General features: G+C 54.5%; 1 protein-coding gene and 1 long non-coding RNA gene across 2 annotated transcripts in view; one reads left to right on the forward strand and one right to left on the reverse strand.

Moving 5' to 3' along the window:
• ZBTB17 (zinc finger and BTB domain containing 17) overlaps positions 1 to 9732 on the forward strand; it is a 33795-nt gene that overhangs the window by 13611 nt on the left and 10452 nt on the right.
• Positions 6375 to 9682, reverse strand: LOC106734569 (uncharacterized). The gene is made up of 3 exons (XR_001370133.2): positions 9089 to 9682; positions 7878 to 7946; positions 6375 to 7232 (listed from the first exon to the last, which is right to left on the reverse strand). It is a non-coding gene; the product is annotated as an uncharacterized LOC106734569 (long non-coding RNA).

Here is a 9732-nt window from a genome sequence, read left to right on the forward strand (position 1 = left end):
TCTTCAGAGAAAGAGAGTTTATTTTTAAATGTGAGCAAGAGACATGAATTATTAGCCAGGGGTCATAGCTTTGAACACACACTATGGCCCACCTCCACTAGGGAGAGTCAAGTGCGAAATGTTGTTCAGGGACTTTAAACTCCTCCAGGAAGTACTTGATAATATTTGGTGCAAAGGCCACTTGTGCAAAAGGTCCAGGTAATTGCGCGTTGAGTTCTGGGCACCAGCCAGACCCTCGCAGTGCCAGGTGCAGGCTCAGCGTCCTGGTTTTTGTTTTTTTTTTTTTTAGAGGTTTTTGCTATAAGGCACTTGTGCTCGCCAGACAGAGAGAGAGAGACAGAGAGATAGAAAGTGAGAAATACCCCCCCGGGGGGATGGCCACTCTGCAATCCCTTCTCCTCCATTCTCCTCTCGGGATCTTGGGCACGCACACACATGCCTGGCGTGCGATTAAGCCACCAGGTCCAGGACACGAACCGCGGTCGACTACGTGAGAGTCCAGTGACATAGCCATTACGCTAACTGCTGGTCCTAGCATCCTGTTTTTCATGTCCCGAGGGACCAGGGCTGTGGGACTTCCTACCTTCCTGCTTCATTTTCTGCTTCTGATCTCTTGGTAGTCTCTCCTCCGTGCAGCCTTGCTGACCATTTAGAAATGTCAACCTGACCACGACTCTCTCTTGCTTAAAACCCTGGCCTGCCTCCTGACTGCTGAGGAAGACGCTAAGTCCCAGTGGAGGTCCCGGCCCCAGCTGTCCTTCCTGCTGCATTTCCTACTCTCTCCATTCACTCCTCCCCCCATTGCCAATGTGTGCTCACTCCCCACCGGCCCCCTTCTTTGTCTCGCGCCCACACCAGGGCCTGTGCTGTCCTCTCCTGAATGTCCTCCTTACTTTTGTGAGTGCCTCACCACCACTGGGCCAGGCACTGTATCCTCACATGGTGGCCCTGGGTGGCACCCTTTCAGTGGCCTTGCTCCTTGGCAGAGGCTCCCCAGGACAGGGCTCAGACGTGGCCTTACTCCCCTGGAGCTGCCAGCGCCCTCTAGGCACCTGGTACAGATAATGCTCTACAGGTGGCTGTGAAGTCAATGTCCACTGCTCTGTCCCAAACCTTACCCCACCAGACGCAGACGCGGTGGGCCGATGTGGCCCTCAGCCCACAGACACAGACGTAGTAGGCCAACGTGGGCCGCAGCCACCAGTCTCAGACATGGAACTCTGGTCCACCCATCTTGAACTCAGGTGGGCGATTCTGCCCAGGCTTTCTGCCCCAACCCACGCAGTAACAGACACCTGACAGTGGATGTTTGAAGCCACAGAGAGAGTTCCTGTGCGCTCTTTGGTCACGTTGGACTGGGCTGAGGCTCTGCAGCCTCACCAGCTTCTCCCCAAGGCTTCGAGCAGCCACTGTTGTCAGAGAAGAGCCTGCACATCACTGGGAAAGGGAAGGCTCTGGGAATAGTCTGGTTTGTTCTCCTCCCCCCTTTTTTTTTTCGTTTTAACTGTGTACCAGTCCAGCCCCGTGTCAGTACCATCCAATTCCACCTTGCCGTACTTGGGTAGCGCGTCCTATCTGCAGTTTATCTCATTGGACCCCAGTGAGAACCATCACATTTATGGTGGTTTTTCTGTTCTGGGGGTGAGCAATCTAAAACTCCAAGAAGTTTACCCAGGGCATCCTGTTGAATATGGAAGCTGGGTTCTAACATGTGTCCTTGATCCTCGTCCATCGACCTTCACGACCCAGTATCCGCTGCGCAAAGAGCTCGTGCTGTCTCATGGCTTTAACCTCCATCTCTGCAAGCGGCAGGACCCCCACCTTCCCCACCAGACTTCAGCAAGCCTCACCGTCCCCGGGCCACTTCTCAGGGCCACGGCGTTAGTGTAGTCCCGGGCTGCTTTCTCCTCACAACCCACATCCTCTCCATCAGCCAGTTACGCCCCTCTGCCAAAGCGCACCCCAACCCGACCCCCTCTTGCCTTCATTGCTGCCTGTGTGGTGACGCTCCACCCTCTCTCGCTTCGCTACTGCAGTAGCCCGGCTGGTGTTCCTGCCTTAATTCTTGTCCCCCGTGCCTGACTTTCTTTGCTCTGCAGTCAGAGTGGCCCTTAAAAGCGTCAGCTGTCCACTTTGGACTTCCTCTGAGGTGTCCCAGCATGCCTCGAAGGGAGTCCAAGGTCTCGCGCTGCCAGCCTCAGCTCCTCACGCCCCCACTCACTCACTCCTCTGCAGACATAGCCCCTGTGCCAGGCTCATGCCTACCCAGGACCTTTGCTTCTGCTGTCCTGTGTCTGTAGTGGGCCCTGGCCTGGCTCCTCTTACATTTGACTCAGGGCTTTGCCTAAATGCCACTTTCTCAGAGAGGTCCTCCTTGGCCCTTTCCCTTTCCTAAAAATTGAATTTTTAAAATGGTTTTTATTTATTATTTATTTTATTTATTTTAAATTTTGATAAGAGGGGGACAGAGTGAGTAAGAGAGAGGGAGAAAGAGAAAGAAAATGAGAAAACAAGTTGCCAGGTCCGGGACTCGAACCGCAATTGGCCATGTAGAAGTCCAGCCCCTTAACCACCACGCCACCTGCCGGCCCCTAAAAATAGTTTTTCTCTTTAGTCATTACAGAAGAGTACATGCATGCACATAAGAGAGCGAGAGCAAGGGAGAAAGATGAGCACCCCCGCAGGGCCTGGTCAGCCCACGGACCTGGGCACCGCACGTGTGCCCAGTGTGTTTCAGGCTGACTGGGCTCGGGGTTCAAATCACAACTGCCACACGGGCTCCAGCTTCTTTTGAATAGGGCTTCACCACTGTGCCACAGAGCTGCCCCCTTTTTGAAATATGAATGCCTCCCCCCCCACCCCCCCGCCACCCCTCGGCTTGCTGTGGCTTTCTCCCAGCAGTAGGTCCAACAGCACGTGTTATTCCGATCCGTGGTCACCGGCTGTCCCCCAAACTCTAAGCGCTAACACAGCACCTCCAGCAAGTCAGGAGACACCCCCTGAATGCTGGCTAAACTGGCCACCTCTTCCGAACTTACGGGTGGCGGGCCCACGAGGGCAGTTGTGGGCTCTACAGCCTGCCGGCCTCCTGTGCATTGGGGAACTGCTCCTCCACGTACAAAGAGGTATCTCATGTGTACAGATGCAGTTGTGAGTAATAGAATGGAAATGGCTTTTTTATTCTCAGTTAACAAGCACCAAAAATATTATCATTTTGCAAAGGTCCTTGGAATATTCTGACATTAACTTAATCATGTTCAAAAAGGCCAGGGGCCCCCGGCCTCCCCCAGGCCTGTTCCAACTTTTTTTTTTTTTGCTTGAGGGGAGGGCCCCGGGTTAGCGCCATACTCAGCCGTGGGAAGAAATGAGCAGCTGCCGCTGCTGGCAGTGCGTCATAGACTGGGGAGGACGAGGGGGCGGGCTGTGAGCACAGCTGTGTCAGTGTGCTCACTGCCGCCATGCTGACACCCAGGAAGTATGTGAGGCTGGCGGAGGGGGGTCGGGGAACCACCAGACACTGCCCCAGCCCCCAGGCTCTTAGTGTGCCTTTTCAGAGGAAAGCCCTTACCATATTGTGCTCAGGAGCCCTTGGAGCAAGTACTAGCATGGTGGACTCTGAGCTGGCAGGGGCCACAGGGCAGCTCTTCCCGCAGGGCCACCCAGCCTTCCCACTCGGCCATCTTCAGGTCCACTGGGGGTCAGGCAGGGCAGTGCTACTCCCCTCAGAAATGCAGCTAAGCCTTGGAGGTGGTGGTAGCTATATGGTTTGAAAAGCAAAGTTAGCATCATCATTTCATTTATATTTAGACTTCTTTAGATTTAAAAAGTGTTCCTATAATACACACTTCAGAAAATGCCACTGCGTCTTAGCTGGTAGGAGTTAAGTAGAAGACAGCAGTGGTTTTTCAGGGTTGAGGTGGGCACCATCCATAGATGGTGAAGGTTGTGGGGAGGCTGAGTTGGATTTGTATGTTTATCTAAGGGGAAATGGATTTTAAGAGTTTTGGAAACAATCTTTTTTTTTTTTTTTTTTTTCCATTTTGAATTGTCAGAGGGTTCATGCCTTGCCTGAGAGAGAGAGCGAGAGAGAGAAACAGAAAGGGAGAAAGGGGAACCAGCAGTTAGCATAATGGCTATGTCACTGGACTCCCACGTAGTTGACCACGGTTCGCGTCCCAGACCCGGTGGCTTTGAAACTCACGCCAGGCGCATGTGCGTGCGTGCCCAAGATCCCGGGAGGAGAATGGAGGAGAAGGGATTGTGGCGTGGCCATCCCCCCTGGGGGGTGATTTCTCGCTTTCTGTCTCTATGCCTCTCTCTGTCTGTCTGGCGAGCACACGTACGTGCCCTATAGCGAAAAAAAAAACTCTCAAAAAAAAATCAAAGAAAAAAAAAAACCCAAAAAAAAAAAAAAAAAAAAGAAAGAAAGAAAGGGAGAAAGCATCCCCTAATGGGGCATATTCGTGCTGCAGTCCTTTCTCTATTTCTCTGTCCTGCTGGGAATTGGGGCACACACGCACACAGGCCTGGTGTGTTTTTCAAGCTACCGGAGCCGGGATTCAAACCTTGCTCAGCCATGTGGCTCCAGCTTCCTTACTCGTTGGGCTAGGGGGCTGGCTCAGGATACACAATCTTAATGCAAGCAGTGTTTGCTGGCAAGGAGGAATTGTCGGTATTTGCTTCTCTGCCATGCTGCTCCGAAGGGAGGCAGTAAAGGGAGGGTGGGGCCGGGCAGGGAGGTCTCATGCTCGCAAAGCTGGCCTGGTGTGAACTTCCAGTTCCTTGCCTGCCTTTATATCGTGGGGCCACCTGTATTTCTAGAAAACCAGGAACACTGAGCAACTGGGAGCTAGAGGCGATCTCTCTGGCCTCAGGGTGCTGGACAAGAGGTGGCTGTGTCCCAGTCGGGGCTTGGAGCTGGGTACAGGGACCGTTGTCTGGGAAGACCAGCATCTCCCATGGCAGGCCAGTGGCTGGCCAGCTGAGTGGCCTCTGTCTGTGTGGCACCTGGAAACCTGGGCTGCAGCTTACTGCTTACTGATCACCTGCTAACGGCTCACTGATAGCGCTCATTCAGAGGCTGCTTAGTGCTCTGGACAGGCACTCCAGCCCTCAGCCTCACACCCTGGGGTCCAGCAGAGCACCTCCTCCCCACAGAGAGGAGCTCTTTCTCAGCGCCCCTCTCTTCGCTCCCTCCTCTCCATGCTAAGGATGTTTCGAGATTTTCCCAGAGTGCATTAGAAGGAATAATGGGTTATGATTACCACTTCTTAACAAGGTCAAGTCACCAAAGAGGTGTACTCAACACCCAGGGTACTCAGTGTAAAAGGTTGTGGAAAAACCACCAAATAAGGTCTTCGACCTAAAAAAGAAAAAACCCTTATCTACAATCTACATTTGCTTCCTAACAATAATTAGTTGGGTGCTTACAAAGTGCCAGGCCCTGTACTGGGCCTCACACACGTCACTTAATTTAACTCTCTAGCTCAACTGTGAGGCCATCCCACTGGAGAGGCTTTTGCTGGAGTTGGTGGGACCAGGTCCTTGTTGGCCTGACCCTAGTGGCCCTGAGCATCCGTAGTGCTGACTGCCTTTCGAATGGAACTGTGTGGCCATGCTCCTAGTTTTCAGGAGAGATGGCTGTGCCGTACCTCGCACTGTGTTGCCTGGCATGTCAGATAAATGCTGTTCTGTTGTTCCAGGGGTCTGTTGAGTGTAGCAGAGTGGACATGACCCGGGGAGAAGCCTGCCTTCTGCAGTGGCCTGCAGGTGTTTGGGAACTGAACAACAAATGAGATGTGCTTGCTGTGGCCAACCCTTCCAGGCCCCACCCATGTGAGCCGCTACTCCTGCAGCTCTGCTGACCTCGCTGTCATGCTGTACCCCAGGGCCTGGCCTCAGGATTGCCTTGGCCCAGGGCAGGGTACATGAATGGGATCAACCCACTTCTCCACATACCTGTTTTCTTATTTAAAATATTTTGCCCGTGGGTGCAAGCACTTACCAGAGAAAGAGGGAGAAAGCATCCCCAGTGGGGCGTGTTCACACCACATTCCCTTCTCTCCATTCTTCTCTCAGGATTTTGGGCATGCATGCACGTGCACCTAGCATGAACCACATGGTCAGACAGGTGGGATCCAGCCAACTAGCTCCTTTAACCACCAGGCTATGGGTTGGGCCTCGTATTAAAATTTTTGAGGGGCCAGCAGATAGTGTGGAGATTAAGGTGGCTGGATCCTATATGGCCACCTGTGGTTCGAGTCCCAGACCCAGCAGCTTGAAAATCACACTGGGTGCTTGTGTTCCCAAAATCCTGAGAGGAGAAGAGAGTGGAGGAGAAAGGACTGCAATGTGGCCATTCCCTCCAGGGGGTGATTTCTCACTTTCCCTCTCACTCTTTCTCCAGCAAGTGCACACACCCTATGGCAAAACAGTAAAAAAACAGATTACGTCAGATAACGAACCATGTAAAATTTAAGTTTTGAACAAAATACATCTCTCCTCCTTTGGTCTCATTAGCAGACCTGACAAGTATTTGAGGTCAAAACCTTACCATGTTTTAAAAAAAAAAAAGTGTTAATAAAAGTATTCATTTGCTTGAAAAGAAAAATAATTTAAAAAATAAAAAGAAAGAAAATGGAAAGCACATCTCCATGCAAAAGTATGCATATTTAAATACTAAATCTAGATGTATCCAGGTTTAAAAAGCAGCACATTCCTAGTATTTCAAAAGACCCCTGGCTGCCCTTCTCCTGTTCAGAGGGAACCATCACCCCGAAGGCTTTGGTCAGTCGTTCCCTCCGTAGTTTCAGCTACCTCTTGCTGCAGTTTACCCAGGCCTTCGTGGCCAAGCCAGTAGTGTTTATTCTCACAGTTCCGTGGGTCGCCTGGGCAGTTGTTCTGCTCCCCAAGTTGTTGGCTGAAGCCTTTCATGGGACAGCTGGCGGCCAGGCTAGGAGGTCCAAGGCAGCGGCCCTCTCATCCCAGAGCTTGGTTCCATCAGCCAGGGCATCTCGGATCTTCTTCCCACGGCCTGTCCACGTTGGTGCTGCGTCCAGACCCTCTCCATGTGTTTCTCAAACGGGGGAGCCTGGACTGCCCTCCAGCACAGCAGCTGGGCTCCAAGAGAGCCAGTGTAGACGCTCCGAGGCCTCTTCAGTTCTAGGTCTGAAACTGGTGCAGAGTCACTGCCTCCCGTGGATTGGCATTGTCCCTGGGCCCATCTGGATTAACTGGAAAGGAAAAAGGCTCCTCTTGTGGGCCGCGTGGCAGGCATAGGCAGGCGAGGGGGAGGCCTGCCTCAGAGACCTGCCCACCTCGGGGCGTCTTGCTTGAGCCCGCCTGGAGTCCTGTGGGGATCCTCAGGAACCTCACTTCACTTCTTGGTGAGGGCTTGTGAGCCAGGCTGGTTGTCGGGCTGTGTCCAGCCAGGCTGGTTGTCACCAGGTCAGGGATAAAAACTGAGCCCCTGGGGATGTCGTGGGGGAGGGTGCTGGACTGCAGCCAGGACTGCCTCTGAGTAGGTAGAGGGCCGTGGCAAGCCAGGTGCTGGTCAGTGGCCACATTTTCTGCATCTACAATGGGACTCCAGGCTGGATGGGCTCTGTGGTCTTGTTTTTTTTTTTTTTTTTTTCTGTGATTCTTAGTTTTTAGAGCCTTAGCAGAGCTTCAGTTAGCACCTGCATATATCGCCTGTCAAGGCAGATGAAGTAAAATGAAGGGCTCCCCCCCCCGCTCGTGCTGGAGAAAAGGGCCCCACATTCCCAGGGTGGGCGGTGGGCAGCCTGCCTTGAGGGGCGGTGGGGATGAGAAGTGCTGCTCTCACCCCGCACTCGCCAGGGAGCTCACCCCGCGCTCACCAGGGAGTGCCTCTGTACCTGCACGGCCTCCAAGCGGCGTCACCTCCCTGTGTCCTCTGAGCTGGCCATCCCGGTGGGGTCCTGTCCCTGGGGGTGGATAAAGGGAGACATGGGAGTCTGTAGTGTTCATGCTAGGGCATTTCGTCTTGGTTCTGGGCTGAGGTGCTGCCGAGTTCTGCTTCGGCCCGAGGAAGGACCAGGCCAGCAGCACCTCACCTCTCACCACATGGCCTCGGGGAGCCAGGGGCCGTTGGGGCTTTCTTGCAGGCGGCCAGCTGGTGAGCGGGAGCTGGCACACAGTCTGGGGGACTCAGGCCCGCCTGCCCCGTGGGGCTTTCAGCTGTGAGGTCCGCAGTGGCACGTGTTTGCAGGCAGCACCTCTGCTGCTCTCACACACCGGGCTGGTCAGTCACGCGTACCCTGTGTCCGAGAGGCTTCTTCAGTGTGTGGGGACGGGGCCTCGCTCCTGCCTTTCCTTTAAACTCCTCGCCTCCCCTTCCCCGTCTTCGCCTCGTCCTCCTTCCTTTCTATCCTCTCTCCTCTTTTCTCTCTTTTCTTTGGTTTTATTAGAATGGATGCCCTTCTAGGTGTATTTCTGTTGGAACGACCTCAGAGATTTCATTTCCTCCTCCCAACACCCACATCTGGGAGGCGCCCACCTCACATCAGAAGAGTGTGGTGAGCACCGGGCCCGCAGCTGCATGTGTGGCACACGCGTGCATGCACAGGTGCACACGCTTGGAGGTACTGGGCCACCACCCACGCATCGCTGGGCCTTTTTGCATCAGCCCAGGATAGTGAGCGGCTAGGCTGGGCCGCCCTTTCTGTGGGAGCTCCCGGGCATGTGGCGACAGCCTTGGGCCTATGGGTCCAGCCCTGTCCACCCTTTGGGTTAGGAGTCTTCTCGCGTTTTTCTTCTGCTGGAGGCTCTGCTGTTAGTGGGCTCCAGCCATGGGAACGACTCTACCTCAGGGTTCAGCCAGTACCTCCCTGCTAGAGCCTGGGTGACACTCCATCCCGGATCAGTTTGGGGGTGGCTCCTGGTGAAGTGAGGAGCCAGGTCTACTGCAGGGAGAAAGGCCTTGGCCTGCAAGTTCCAGATGGGCTTACTGGAAGCTGATGGAAGATTCGCCTGGGTGGACGGGTGTTCCCTCCCTGTCTGCACTTGAGAGATTGTCCACTGGGCTCCTGCAGGTATAGACGGTCACTCAAGGCTCACACACACACACCTGCTCACATGGCTGCCTCTTGCCTTTACAGCTTGTCCGGCGGGTGCCTCCTTCAGGTCCCAGCCCGAGTGCCCCAGCGTGGGTGCCCACTCCATGGACTGAACGTTGGTGCTTTCCATGTCCAGTGCCCAGGGTCAGACAAGGTTCTCCCTTGCATTCTTCCAGATCATAAGTAGGAACTTGCTTTTCCTGGGATTGAAGACCCTGGAGAAAGACACCTTGCGAGGCGGCCTGTGTGCCCCAGGTGGCCGCGGCTGCTGCTGGCTGGCTCTGAGGCAGGTTTTTCAGCAGATGCAGAAGCCAGCTGTCTCCAGTGCCTTACCCTTTGACTCGGGCTCCCCACTCACACACCAGGGCTCCAGCCCAGGCTCCTAGCAATGTAACCGAGCACCCAGAAGCAGGGCCTCTGAAGGCAGCTGGCCTGGGTGTGTGGAGGTGCGGAGGGGGTTACTGGTCTCCAGCAGCAGCACCTCTGACCCCAGGGCTCTCCCCACGTTTCCTCTTACTCGCTGGGTGACTTCCCCTAGTTCACCGCATTTTCGAAACGTTTCCAGACACCAGGGGCCGGGTGAGCTGCGTCCTCAGCCTCCGTAGCCAGTCTGTGCTGGCGCGAGGAGACGGCTGTGGCCGGGGCTCCCCCCCCC

Source organism: Tupaia chinensis, unplaced genomic scaffold (genome assembly GCF_000334495.1).
Source record: "Tupaia chinensis unplaced genomic scaffold, TupChi_1.0 Scaffold000146_1, whole genome shotgun sequence".
NCBI lineage: Eukaryota > Metazoa > Chordata > Mammalia > Scandentia > Tupaiidae > Tupaia > Tupaia belangeri.